Source organism: Lygodium microphyllum, chromosome 22 (genome assembly GCF_053477565.2).
Source record: "Lygodium microphyllum isolate KBCC chromosome 22, Lygodium_microphyllum_v1.1.10, whole genome shotgun sequence".
Classification (NCBI taxonomy): domain Eukaryota; kingdom Viridiplantae; phylum Streptophyta; class Polypodiopsida; order Schizaeales; family Lygodiaceae; genus Lygodium; species Lygodium microphyllum.
Genome location: NC_141156.1, coordinates 75,806,352 through 75,820,528, shown reverse-complemented (window position 1 = coordinate 75,820,528; position 14,177 = coordinate 75,806,352).

Genomic DNA, 14,177 nt, shown 5'->3' with positions numbered 1-14,177 from the left:
CTCCAGCCACCTTTTGCCCAATCACATGATGAGCTTGATCACCTCCTCCACAACTCAGTGATAGCACTCCATTAAGTGAGTGGGGAGAGGAGAAGGTGATAGCACTCCATTAAGTGAGTGGGGAGAGGAGAAGGTGAACTCGAAAGGATTACAGGGGCTTTCATATTGCTCCCAGAGGGACAATTCTCATGCCCAATTAATTGGTAAGCATTCTTTACATTGAGGGATAGGGGCTTCAAGCAGCACTAAGCTTCCTCTACAATAGCTCTGTGAACTCCCTTCTTCTGCACCTCATTTCCATAGTCCTCTCTAGGGCAGCGGGGTCTTTGTCATGCACTTACACTCAGGTTGTGGAGGTGGTCTTGGCATGTTAGGCTGCTCTTCCTCATCATTCTTCTACTCAAAATCAGGCCCTTCTTCCAAATTTGGCTCTACATGCTCCTAAGTAGGGGATTGTGATTTTTGCTCTTGCTCTTCAAAACCCAACAGGTTGAGCTCTTACCTAGATAATCATGCCTTGACTAGATGTTCTCTTTGCTCTTCTATGCTTAGGCTAGTGTTAGCTCTGGGTGTGTTTTCATGGAGGCTATTTCTCAATGCTCTCCTTGTGAGTTCTAATTTTCTTTTAATCCCTTCAATCGTCTCTTCTCCTTTAGCCTAAGTGACATGCAACAATGTGTTCAAGAAGGCATCTTATTGTGCCAACATCCTCGTCTCTAGCACCTCTGCTTTTCCTTTAGCAAAGATTATGCACTCGCCTTTCTGATAATGCCAAGTGCTTTGTTAAATCCTTGATTTGAGGCTCTAGTTCTATTCTCGTGAGAGGGTAGTTACCATTTGCTCTTGCTTCTTCCATATTGCAAGCATTCTTTCTTTGTCTTGGCCATGGCATTCCACTTGCTCCCTTAGGATGGCCTACTCACAGAGTGCTTTGTGGAGTTGATTATGTAGCTCTACCATCTTCTTCGTGACCTCTTCATCTTTTTGCATCTTTGTACCATGTAGCTCTTGTCTCAACTCCTCTTTTTGTTTCTTCAACTCGTTTTTTTCTAACTCTAGATGTTTATTTTCCTTGGAGTTTAAGGAACGCAGTTGCTTTAAAGCCATGCAGCTTTCCTTTTCTTCTTTGTACAGGTCCCTCAAATTTTCTTCACCCTCTCTTGCCTTCAAGGCCTCTATTAAAGCTATCACCTCCCTGGTGTATAACATCATTTGCCTTATTTTTTCTAGTCAAGATACTACGAATGCCTCCTTTTCTACTTCTAGCTTGATGAGCACAACTTTTCTTTCCTCATTCATCCTCTCATATTGGCTCTATAGCTCTTTCACTAGCTCATCAAATTCTTCTGTGTTGCATGCTGCCAATGGTATTGAAGCGGTGGATACCTCAAGTCTTGCCACCTTTAGACCTTAGTGGGATTCTACATCTGTTGCTATTGTTGTTGGTCCCTTGGCTCCTACCATTGGGGACCCTTCTAATGCTATTGGTGCCAGCTCATGTACTTTTCCCAGTAGGTATTGCACCCACACCATCACATTGATTTCATTGACTACCACTTCTATGGATCCTTGTGATGGGGTAGTTGTCATGGCCATGATTGGTGGTATTGTATGCATGGGGGCCTTTTCCTTCACTTCTATCACTGGTCTTTTCTCAACCTCCTCTACAATAGTAGCACTTGTGCTAGGCATGTCTTCATGTGTTGGGCTCATCATGGCTAGCTTCTCCAAGAGGGCTGTTCCACTGATTTTTTGATAGCAATGGCCACCTGCTCCTCCTCCTCTCATCTCAACCTTCTTTCATCCTCTTCTTGCCTCCTTTTATGTTCCTCTTCAAGCTTTCTTAACTCTTCTTTAGCCCTTTGCAATTCTTTGCTTCTTCATTGGTGAATCTGGTTTTCTTGATGGGAATATTTAGCATTATTCTCTTTGCATGTCCCCCCGGCTAGATGGTGCGAAGCCTTGCTGCCCCTACTTGCTCATCGTTCTCTTACTTGAGGTTCCTAGTTGTTGAGGTCGATGGTCAACTTCCCTTTTCTTAGCCACTTGCTCTGCTTGTTCTTGCTGAACCCCATTTGCTTCTTTTGCCCCAAGGTTTCCTATAGAGTAAGAGATAGGAGGGCTCACTAGAATGGGTGAGTTAAGCTCATAGATCGGCAAAATATTCTAGTGTTTCCTCCCCTTCCTGTTTTCTATCAATCTCTCACATAGCCTTTTGGATTAATGTTGTTAGCACTCCTCCAAAACCCACATTTGATGCCTTGAATACGGGTTTCTTTCTTTCTGACTTGGCCCTCGTCATCGCTAGGGATCCTCCGCCCCCATGGCTCTTAGGGCTGATGCCAATACCTTAGCTGACACCTGGATTGTTGTTTGGACATAAGAGTTCAAGTTTACTTCATCCAGGGCCTTGGTTGCAATGCTCTCAAGTAATGGTACCCTATTCTGTTCATGAGTGCATTGTACCTTTGGCTTGAAAAAAGAGTATACACCATCTTGGCTTGCAACCTAATAGTAGGCTCAGGGATGTTTGCTATGTTGATTCCATCATTTGTGTACACTTGCTACTTATTCATCTCTAGTATGCCATATACATCTCTTTTTGGCCTCTTTTTTGGCTTGTCCACCAACCCTAGAGTTTTCTCAACCAACTTTAGGCTTAGCATAACTTTCGTACTCTTGGTTTTGTCTCCTTGTTTAATCATCACTATACTACTATTCTTCTTGGCATCGCGAAGGATCTGAGAAAGTCTGTACACCTATTTTAATCTATCTGTTGGCCAACCTTCTCTAGATACTTGGCTAGATTTCATTGCTTGACAATTTGCTTGACTACATCCTCAATTCCACAAGATTTTCCAAGTTATGTATGTTTCGGTATTGTAATTGGTTGAACCCAAATGTCTATGATTGGCTATATCACACTTGTGGACATTTTCCCACAAGACATTTGGGATGCTTCGAATGCAATCTGGCGATCCATGTCTTGTGGGAAAATGTCCGCAAGTGTGATATAGGTCAAGATGTTGGCCAAAAGATCACTTGAATTCATTCTACTAGAAACATGAAGTTCTTCCTCTATTAAGATCCTATATAAGTATGGATTCAACACATGGAATTGTCCTCTAATGGTCTGTTTCATGTCAAGGCCAGCACTCTAAACAAAGTTGGGGCCACATAGATGGGGTCATATTTAAAAGCCTTGATGGTGTATATTTGCTCTGCATTGGTCATAATTTGACAAACTACATGCTCCCATTAGATGTGAAGAGAGTTCCATTTTTGTAAAAAATTAGACTTGGATTTAGCTAGCTTTTTCGGCTCATCTAGTTCATCGAGCAACATTGGAACTTTGCTTTTCTCAAAAGATATGAGTAGCCACTAGTTTAAGGCTTTTTCTTGGGGAATTTGAGTGGCAATCAACTCCTTTGTAATTGTGGAATTTTTTGTGAATATGAATTAAAATTCCTCCCAAGAACAAGGCAAAGAGCGTATATCATTTGCTATGTGTTCTTCAAGCAAGCCTAGGTCCAAGTGTTCATAGCTTCTAGAAAATAGTGTGAAAGTTGAGTCCAATCATCTGATACAAGTCATAAGTCATCTTCCATATTCATAGACATATCAGATGACCAAATTTGAGAATTTATCAATGTCGATAAGATGGTTTGAGGCCTATGGTGGTTGGGGTTCGACTAGACTGGAATGTTGAGCTATGGTGGCCTTTGCTATGAGTTGGTCATTGGAGTATTTTTTAGTTGTTTCTTACGAAGGAGCTTGTGGTTCAGAGGCCATGTGGATCTCTCTTTGTGTAGTGGGTGGTGCATTGGAGGTATTAGGGCAAGACCTATCAGTAGTGGGTTTGACTTTTGGGTGATAGACCCATTGAGTGTTCATGGATTGAGCATCTTCTTGCTCACTCTGGTTTTTACCTCCTGTTGGCTCACAGGTACATGGATGTTGGTTAGAAGGTTGTTGTGGATGGGCAAGTGTGCCATTCTTCATGGATTTAGGCAACCACACCAAGGTGTTGCTATTGTAGAAGCCTTAGGTGTGCAATAGGGCTTTTGGCACCCATCATGGTTTGGTCCTTTGCCTATTTGAGTAACGCCAATTTTTTCACTTATGTGTGGTGTATGGAACACAAGAGCCATGAAATCTTGTGGATGTGCCCTTGGTAAGATGTAGCTTTTGTTTGGGAATCCACTTGGTTATCTGAACTACAGCTTTAGTTACGGCTTCCAAGTGTTGCAAATATTTTCTATTGGATATTTGTGCGGGTTCACTACCTCCTCCTTAGGGATGACACTGGGTTTAACTATCAGTGGTGCTGTAGGCTTTGGCAAAGCCATGGTACCCTTGTTAAAAGTCATGACTATCCCAACATCGCCTATGGCAAGGTGGATGCACTGAGAGTCATAGTCCACATTGGGGTGAGTCTGTTTCTTAAAAGCACGACCCAAAAGTGATTCCTTGCCAATACCTTTTTTGTTAGACAATATGTAAAAGATGATGGGGAGGCTCTTAGTCTCAATAGAAACCATTACTTTGTACTTTCCTAATAATGGATAGGATTGCCCCCCAAATGGGCTGAACTTGGCATTAGTCAATTGTACTATGAGGGTCCAATGATCATATGTGAGGATGTTGTTGTCAACTCCCTCATCAATTAAGGCATCAAAGGTATGTATCTTTTGGGGGTTTACTATTATGTGTAAGTATTCTAGTGCTACTATTTCTTTGCCTCATCCTCTATGCTTGTGATAGTTGCCACTCTAATGTTCATGGTGGTGTTACATTGGAGGCTTGTGCAGTGGGTATGATGGAGGGTAGTACTTCTTGATGTGACGATTGCCATTGAAAAATCATATACCTCTCCTTCTAGGGTTTCAAGCTTCATGTTGTTTGTTCTACTAATGTTGCGGACTTTGAAAGGTCCCAACCCCTTGAACTTCATCTTTTGTTTGTGACCCTTTACAGATACAGAAACACTAAGTCTTCTCGTTCAAAGTCACATTGTTTAACATGCTTGTCGAGCCAACTCTTGCTTCATCCTTTTTCATCGATTAGGACATGGTTGCAATGATTTGGTAGGCATTTTAGTTTTACTAAGCAATTTCTCCATGCTTCCTTGTCATCCCATCTCTCCTAGATTGCTATCCTCAAGCTTGGAACAAAGAACTCTACTAGTAAAAATGATTCAATTCCATAGGTCACTTTGAATGGTATTTGTCCTATGGCCGTTTTATAGGCTATATTGTAACCCATAATGTTGCCATTAGCATGTTGTCCCAATCACACTATTGCATGGTGAGGTAGAGACCACCTTGGTTAGGAAAGCCACTAGAATTTTGTTTGTGGCTTCAACTTGACCATTGTCTTGATGGTAATACGATGAGGATTTTTGATGGATTATCGAGAAGGTAGATAATAAGTGGGCAATTATTTCATTGATGAAGTGCATGCCTTGATCACTAACTAATTCTATGGGGCATTTGAACCATGAAATCACTTACTCCCAAAGAAATTTGGCAGTGGTCCTAGAGTCATTTTTTTGAGTTGCCCAAGCTTCAACCCACATGTGAGATAGTATGTGGTGGCTACGATTATGTACCTTGCTTGTGAGTATAGTACTATAGGGTTCATGGGACCGATGAAATCAATCCCTCATTTTTCAAATGGTTGGCATGTTGTTATTGGAGTCAACTTCATCTTATCCTTGTGAATAGAAACTTTGGTTCATTGGTACTCATCACAGTGTTTCACAAACTTATCTACATCATGCAATAGTATAGGCCACCACAATTAGGACTGGAGCACCTTATGTGCTATAGTGTCCTTGTTGAAGTGTCCTCTAGTAATTCCACCATGAGCTTTGATAAGTACATCACGCATCTTATGCTCACATATGCATCTCCTTAACAGTCCATCCTATCCTAATCGATGATAGGGTTGAATCCTCAAAATGAGACATTTTGGCCTAGCCCTCTCAATTGGGCATTCAAGCAATCCATGTTCTAGGATGTGAACTATGTCATCTACCCAATAAGGCATAAGGTCTACTCTAAACAAGTCTTTTTCATTAGACATTCTAAACAGACGTGTGTCAAGTAGGTCATATACAATGCCTTGTCTAGTCGCTTCTCCTGTGGTTATGCAAGACATATGGACCATGTAATTTTGTTTGCCCTTACATACTACCACAAAAAATTCTAATAGAAAAAGTAATCATTGAGCAATGCATCTTGTTGCATAGGGTTTGCTCACAAGATAAAATAATGTTTGATGATCAACAAAGAAAGTAAAGGGTATACCTAAAAGATAATGTTGAAATTTATTAATAGCAAACACTATAGCTAGCCCTTTCCTTTATGTCATAAAGTAGTTAACTTTCGTTTCAGTGAGTTGTCTGCTTGCAAAACTCACTAGGTAATCCAAGTTATGCTCTCTAGGTTGGCACAAAATTGCTCCCACGGCAAACTTTGATGCATCAATGTGCACATGGAAGGTTATGGGCCAATCTGGGGCTCATAAAATATGTGTGGTCATTGTCAAAGCCTTTTTCAATTCTTCATAAACATGTTGGCACTCCTTAGACCATTCTAATACAATCAACAACTTGTAAAGTAGTCATGCAATGAGTGCATAATTCAATACAAACCGCCGATAGTACCCCATGTGGCCGAGGAAACACTAAACTTTCTTGTAGTTCATTGGTGGCGGTAAATCAACAATCACTTTACCTTTGGAAAAGTCAATAGAAATGCCAATTTTGAGACCATTTGCCCTAGGATACATCCATGCTTCACCTAGAACTGCATTTTAAGGGGTTCAGTGATGAGAGACTGTATTGCCTACACCATTCAAAGAATATGCAAAGTTTGCTTAGGTGCTCCTCCCAACAACTGGAATGAACACAAAAATCATCAATGAATACTTCTAGCCACTTTCTAAACATGTCCTTGGAAATAGCACACATAAGATACTGAAAAGTAGTAGGCACATTAGTCAGTCCAAATGGCATGACTATGTAGGTAAACACATTACATTCTATTGTGAATGCCATTTTGTGCCTATCATCTCGGTGCCCTTACACTTAGTTATAGCCAGAGAAGCCATCCAAGAAGCTATAGGATTCCTTTCCTACCACTCTCTCAAGTATACAATAATGGATAATTGTCTCTATTTGTCATTGTGTTGACCTTTTTGTAATTCACACACATTCAAATATTCTCATTCTTCTTCAAGTTAATTACTATGGGTAATACCTAGTTTGTGTGCTTGATCTCGTAAATGAATCCAACATTCAATAGCTTGTCTATTTCCTCCTTCATTGCATGAGCATGCTTTGGATTCATTGCGTATGGTCTTTTTTTACTAATGTCGCATTGGGGGTCATATGAATGTTGTGAGTCACAATACTCGGGTCGATTCCTTTGAGGTCTTTTGAGAACCAAGTGAATACATCTATCTACATAGTCTCATAGGAAATTCATGAGATTGTGCTCCTCTTGCTCATTTAAGTCATCAACTATGTACATGAGTTGAGGCTTTCCCCTTTCCCTTGCCTAGTTGACTTCTTTAACTTTAGTAGGTCCCTTGATGGGTTCAATACCTTGTCCTGCTTGTTTTACACCTACTAACACCACTATGTGGTCACCCTTTTTATACTTAGTGAAGTGTATGGGTAGGTCACGTGGTTTCTTTTGTCATTCAGTTTCAAAGGACTTTGATTGTTTTCTTCTTTCTTCCTTGAGCCTTTGACACCTCAAATGGAGCAAGAGGTCACCTTTGGTGTGTTTGGTCTTAGGTGGTCATGGGATTTCTAGATTTCTTTCAAAGCTGGATTTTGACTTTAAGTTGAACCCACAGCCTTCATTGGAAGATGGAGTTTCCCTTGGTGGTTGTAGCTCTGAGATTGATTCCATTCTAAGCAATGGTGTAGCACTTGATCACACTAACCTAGCATGCTAATGGTTCACTACATCTAGGTGCTCTAACCACATACAATCACAATTTCCTTGAAGACTCCTCTTTTCATGAGATATTGACCTCTTAAGGTTTAGTGTTAGGTCTTATCTACTCAATCACTCATCCCTTTGTGTTGTATTCTACGGTTTTGGCTTCTTTCTCACTTTTGTCCCCATTAGAGCTGCAGTCTTCATAATCATCACACAAATCCTCATACTCAGGCTATTCATCATTTCCATGGCTTCCATTCTTCATAGGATGTTTCACATTCTCAATGAGGGTCTAGTTGCACAATAGATTTAGGTCATGCATGTTAGTCCATTGCCACTCCGGATTCTCCATGAGATCCTTAGGAGGTTCAATGCTTGCAGTTGGGTTACTAGCTATCTCTCTCATTAGGTACTCAAGAATTCCATGGAGTTCCATCTTATTAGTTGGTACATGGTAGGTGATAGGCGTTGGTCGGATGGTGGAACTCATGGCCATCGTGCAAAGAAGTATTGATGATGTGGCATCATCCTTGGGTAACTCAGAAATTATGACTCCATTGGGTTTAGTGGCTACTTCTACAGCTTGTTGCCTATAGTCATCCTCATCATCTGAGATGGGCAAGTTGATGGTTGCCAATACTTGTATCCAATCACTCTCATCCTTATGGCAAGGAATATACTTAGTTAAGGCTCCATGTTTGTGCTTTCCTTGTGAGTCACCCTTTAGCATTGCAGAGATAGCATTAAGGTCAACTAGTGAGGTTTTCCAAGTGTCCATCTCTACTTGAATAGTTTTTGTTGTATTGCTCAAGAATATCAGGCCATTACCCCAACCCCCTATCACTCGGGCATTTCTCATCCACGACCTACCTAAAAAAATATCAAAGTCCACTCCCTTCATGACTATGAAATTAATCGAGAATCAAATTCTTGATATCTTTAGAGGCCACTCTTTTAGCACACTGAGTAGTTTGACTTTCATTCCATTTTCTAGTATAACATTAAATCGTAGTTTCCATTGGTGGGTTTCCCCAAGCTTGCAAAACTATGTGGCTAAGCACACTAGCTCTTGCTCCTATATCCACAATTCCTTTCCATGTGGCATCACCTAATGCAACAAGAGGTAAGGTTGTGTGCATTTTCATGCCCTCCCAAAAGGCATTCACTTGCAGGGATCTAGATAATGGATTCAAGTTTAAGCTTGGAATATGCGTCTCTATGTCAAGGTTTGGAAAGTTGATTGCTCCCTGTCTTCGTGAGTCCATTGGGTCTTTCCACCCACTACCTTAACTCTTGCCATAGCATGGTGTTTTTCCTAATGGCAAGGTCATAGAATCTGATATCAATGTTGTGAGAAAATCCAACCTTTTCCTTTTCCCCTAATTCAAGGTCTTTTTGCCAAAAAACTTCGGCAGTTCATATGTGTGTGGCATCTGGGTTACTATTTTTGTGGAGCTACATGGGGTATTTATGTGCCTCTTGATCCTAGGTGTGTAGGGGAGATTGGCAAACTCATGCTAGAAAGCTCATTAATATCATCCTCCATGATAGCCTCTGTATCCTGCAGGTGTGCTTGCCTTATCTTACCCACTCTTTGACTTTGTCTATAATTTCTAATTGGTGCTTTGGTTCGGGCTATTCTCCACCAACCTTGGCACTTCCCTTTGCCAATGTCTAAGGAGCGGAGGTTTTTTCCTTTATGTCTATAACCTATTTCCCTTTCGTCAATGTGGTGGCACTATCAGTTTTGACTATTATCTTTGTGTGTGCCCTCTTCCTTCTCCTTCTTTTGCTCTTTCTTTCCTAAGATGTTGCATCTAAGTTGCTAGGTCTAGGTAATGAGATATTGACTTGCTTCATTTGGGTTTGAGTCATGATGTTGAGTGTGATTGGTGTGGCTTCATCATCAGGCGCTTTGACACTAAAGTGTCCAACTAGTACTGATGGCACAATTGTCGTGCTAGTGGAGGGTTTTTTTCTAGGGAGATCAGCATATGAATGTGTAACTCCACACTCTAGACATCTCAAGTCAGCACCCTTGTCCTTTTTTGCATGCTCTTTTTCAGGGCAAAAGATAAAATGTGCATGAGATGTCCACAAGTCCAATATGCTAGTGGTTCTTGGTCCTAGACCCCTACCTCTTCCTCTACCTAAAGCCATAACATGCACAGGTTGAAAATCCATCAGTATAGGATTACCCTCGTCATAAGAGACATAGGGATTCACTTTTGTTTCATCCTCCAATGGCTCCTCTACAAAGTGTATTAGAGCATCACTTGATGGATGGGTCACTATGGGTTCAGGTAGCCTTGGGATTCCCATGAGGTTTTTGTCCATCCTAGGGGCATTTGGCTTTGAGTCTTTGGGTGCTGGTAGAGCTAATCGAGCTCCCCTTCCAAATTTGGGCTACCTATTCCATGGATAGTAGGGCTAAGTATAGGGTTATGGATATGGGAGCCTTCTTGGTAACCAAGAGTGCAACACATTATGTTCAAACCTATTGTAGTTAGCACAAGGCCATGATCTAAGGTCGAGACATTCAACTGGAAGATGATTCCCACCACAATGTACACACTACACATAGGATCGCACTGGCCTTCTTAGCATCTCTTGTAGCTTGGCCAACTCTAACTTCAAGTCAACTATTTCTTGGTTTTGGTTTATGTTTTTTCCCTCATATTGCATGCCATAGCTTGACCATTTGCTAAGGATTGTGGTTCTCTTGGTATTCATAGAGATGTTGTTCTCTTGTAGTGTGAGTCTTGAGCTTCTCTCTCTCAGCAAGTCATCCACATGTATTTCCTCTTCCAAAGACCTTAGTCAACACATCCCTTTGCAAGTTCGAGTTACTAGCTAATGCCTTATAGAGCTCCTTGTTTCAAATTTTTTTTATAAACATAGTGGAGATTGCTCTCTCATTGGGTCATTTAGAATTGTTGGGATCCTCTTGTAGAGACTTCTCACATGAGTGACATAGTGTTAACACCAATATAAGATAGGAAAAAGAAATGCAAAAATATGGAATAATACAGAAAAAGGCAACCAGGCAATGAATAAAATAGGAAATGCCAAAAACATAAGAGTGATCACAAAGGTCAAGTTGAAGGCAAATGCACATTTTATAATGCAAAGACGCTACTAAAATTTTGTAAAAGAGCGCCAAGCTCCCTCCTGTGTGAATTGTAAAACATAGACAAGCATAGGTGAAGGGATAAGGTAACTAGAAGGGAATAGGCAAAGAGGACCTTGGCAAGATGCCCGATCATGTAAAAAGGGGATGGGCACCCAAGGGATTGAGGGCTTGCATATAAACTCAAAAAGTGAAGGAGAAGCTCATTCTTTGGTGTGTGGCTAAAGTGGTCTTCTTCTTCTTCTCTCCTTCTTTCTTTCTTGTGTGTGCTTGAGAGAGGGAGTGTGAGAGTGTGAGGGAGTGAGGATGAGGGACCGCGGTGCAAAAGCTCTCCATCATCTCTTCTCTTCCTCTTCTCTTATCTTCTCTTGTCTCGCACGCGACTATAGAGGATGGAGCTCAAAGGAGGGGGCTTGAGGTTGCTTGATCTTGTATCTTGAATCATGGACCTACTGGCTTGCTTGAGGAAGGAGGCTACTCATTCCGACATCAAGGTAAGCTCACTACACCCCAATGGGATCAAAAGCGCATTGACTAGGTAAGAGATAGCCATTTGTGCCCACTTGAAATGCTTGAATCAATAAGTGGTCCATGGGTCTTAGTAGTTGAGCGTGAGCTCCCACTTCATTTTGGTTCTGTTTCTCGGACAACAGATTCAAGCTTGAGCACTTGCGTGCTTCAAATCAAGCATCAAAGTAGGGTTTCATCCCTGAATCGGTGCTTGATATAGGGAGATTTGGGGTTTTAATCTTCAAAACAAGTAAGTATTCTAGGTTTTTAATGAGTAGACAAGGAGGATAAATCATTTTAGTATTTGGGTTTTGATTTTTGTTACAATTAGAGTAGGATAGGATCAAGAAATCAAAGCAAATTGCTTTAGGGTTGCTATTGTAGAATAGGCCCAAACAAGGGAAAAATGGAAAAAAAGAGTGCTTGAATGTGTTGATGTCACAAGGGGAGAGATTAGAGAGGTCAAGGCTAAGTGGGGCAAGGGTTTAAGACCCGAGAGAGCAAGGGTAAAGCTCATTTCCACCTACAACAGTGAGAGAGAGAGCTTGAGAGAGAGAGAGAGAGAGCTTGAGAGAGAGAGAGAGAGCTTGAGAGAGAGAGAGAGAGAGAGAGAGACCTAGAGCTCCCGACGCATCGATCGTCTTCCACATGCATTTTTGGGCATACCAGGTATGTACAAACCTTGTTCTTGGTCCATACTTGCATTCTGGAGATCCTTGTGGGCTGGCACGTCATAAATCATGGCGTAGAATTGATTTAGTACCATCACTACCTTCGCACCGTCGAAATCAGACGCAGGCAAAAGAGTTTGATTTTGGGTAATCTAACACTCGGACACATCTTGCCCGTTCAATTCTAAAAGTCAAACAACCTACAATTAGGCCACTTTGATCAAATGTAGATATTGGACAAATGGAATGGGATTCGGATGATCGGCCCCATCAGCCACTTGGACCACCTACAATCAGACACGAAAATTGGACGAGGTAGAATCGAACCATCCTCATAGACATCCGATTCTGAGGATCAAACACTGCAGAATCAGACCAAAAATCCGATAATAGAAAAATTGACAAATCTAGTGTATCCCAGGCAAAACAAAACACCTCCCACAACAGGGGAATCCTCCGAAAGCCTTACAAGTGCATTTGACCTTAGAAATTGCAACTGGGTGACTAGAAATGACCACTGACAATCATGTCATCTTTTAGCCCCTCTTAAAGTCGCAAACTGGCCTACAGACCCCAGTTAGACCTGAGTTGAAAGATGCACCATTTTGCATCGCACCCTACATTGTTTGACACTTGAAGTGTACTTTTTAAAAAAACTGAAAGCTTGATTTCTCACTATGCACAGAAAGAGCACCACGCACACACTGAGTGAACGTAAATTGAGGGCTATTTGTAAATAAGAAGAAACCCACTCAGACTTAACAAGCAGAATGAACCCATCAATAGGAGATGACCCTCAGACCTAGATGAGTGATTGAGAACCCCAAGCTATAGGACCAAGAGAGAGGCCCAACACATAGAAGGATCATGGCACCATTGGAGACACGACATTGCCCAACTTAATCAACCTCATTGACAACTTGGTGGAGTAGGAGACCACATAAACGAAGAGCTTGACTTTGGATATTTCCCAATCAAAATCCAGCATCCATCAGATGGTGAATAGATATGATGCATGCACTAGGTTCATGCAACAATTCGAGAAAGTGTGCGGGGCCAATGGCCTCACCGATGGCAATAAGGGTAGGACATGGTACACAAGCCTAGACGCTGCGAAGTGCAACAGCTTCAACAACCTCAAGAGTCTCTTCATTAAGAGATTCTCTAAGGCTGGGTACTCCGATAATCTCATAATGTGGCTGATAAACATTAAGCAGAAGGACAAAGAAAACATTAGGGACTACGTTACCTATGTGTGAAGTCTCTTTAAGAGAATCCCAACTAACAAACGACCCACTAAGAGAGCGGTGTCCACAGTCTTCATCAATGGAATTCATAGTGATGAACTCTACAAGGCCTTGGTAGGCAATTCAAGACTGCATAGAGATGCGCTAACTAGGATCTCTGAGAAGAGGCTATACGAGTGGATAATTAGCTCGAGAAGAGGAGCTCCAGGAGCTCAAATCAAGATGAGACCAACTCTAGAACCTCAGAAAGGAAACATACATCTAGCAAATGATCAATTCTAAGCACTCAGGACAAGGGAAATAGTGTTGACCAAATTCAAGAGCTAACGGAGATGAAAATGGAACTGGCCACACTATAAGAGATAATGAGAAGACCTACGCGTCCACATGTCCAATGTGTATATTGTGGCGAAAACCAACTTCCTACTGAGTGTTAGGACCCTAGCTATTGGGACCTAAAATGGGCCCCACACTAGCTCTAAGCACTAGCAAGGCCTCTCTACACTCAAAGAACACACCCCCTTGGGCTCGCAGCCAGAGCATCTAAGGGACATGCTGCCCTAACTTCTATCATAAATTTTGTGTTTGTTTTGGATTGTAATCCAACGGTTGAGCCTTTCCCACACTCCTCTCAGAGGGAGTCCCTCCACATATATCGATG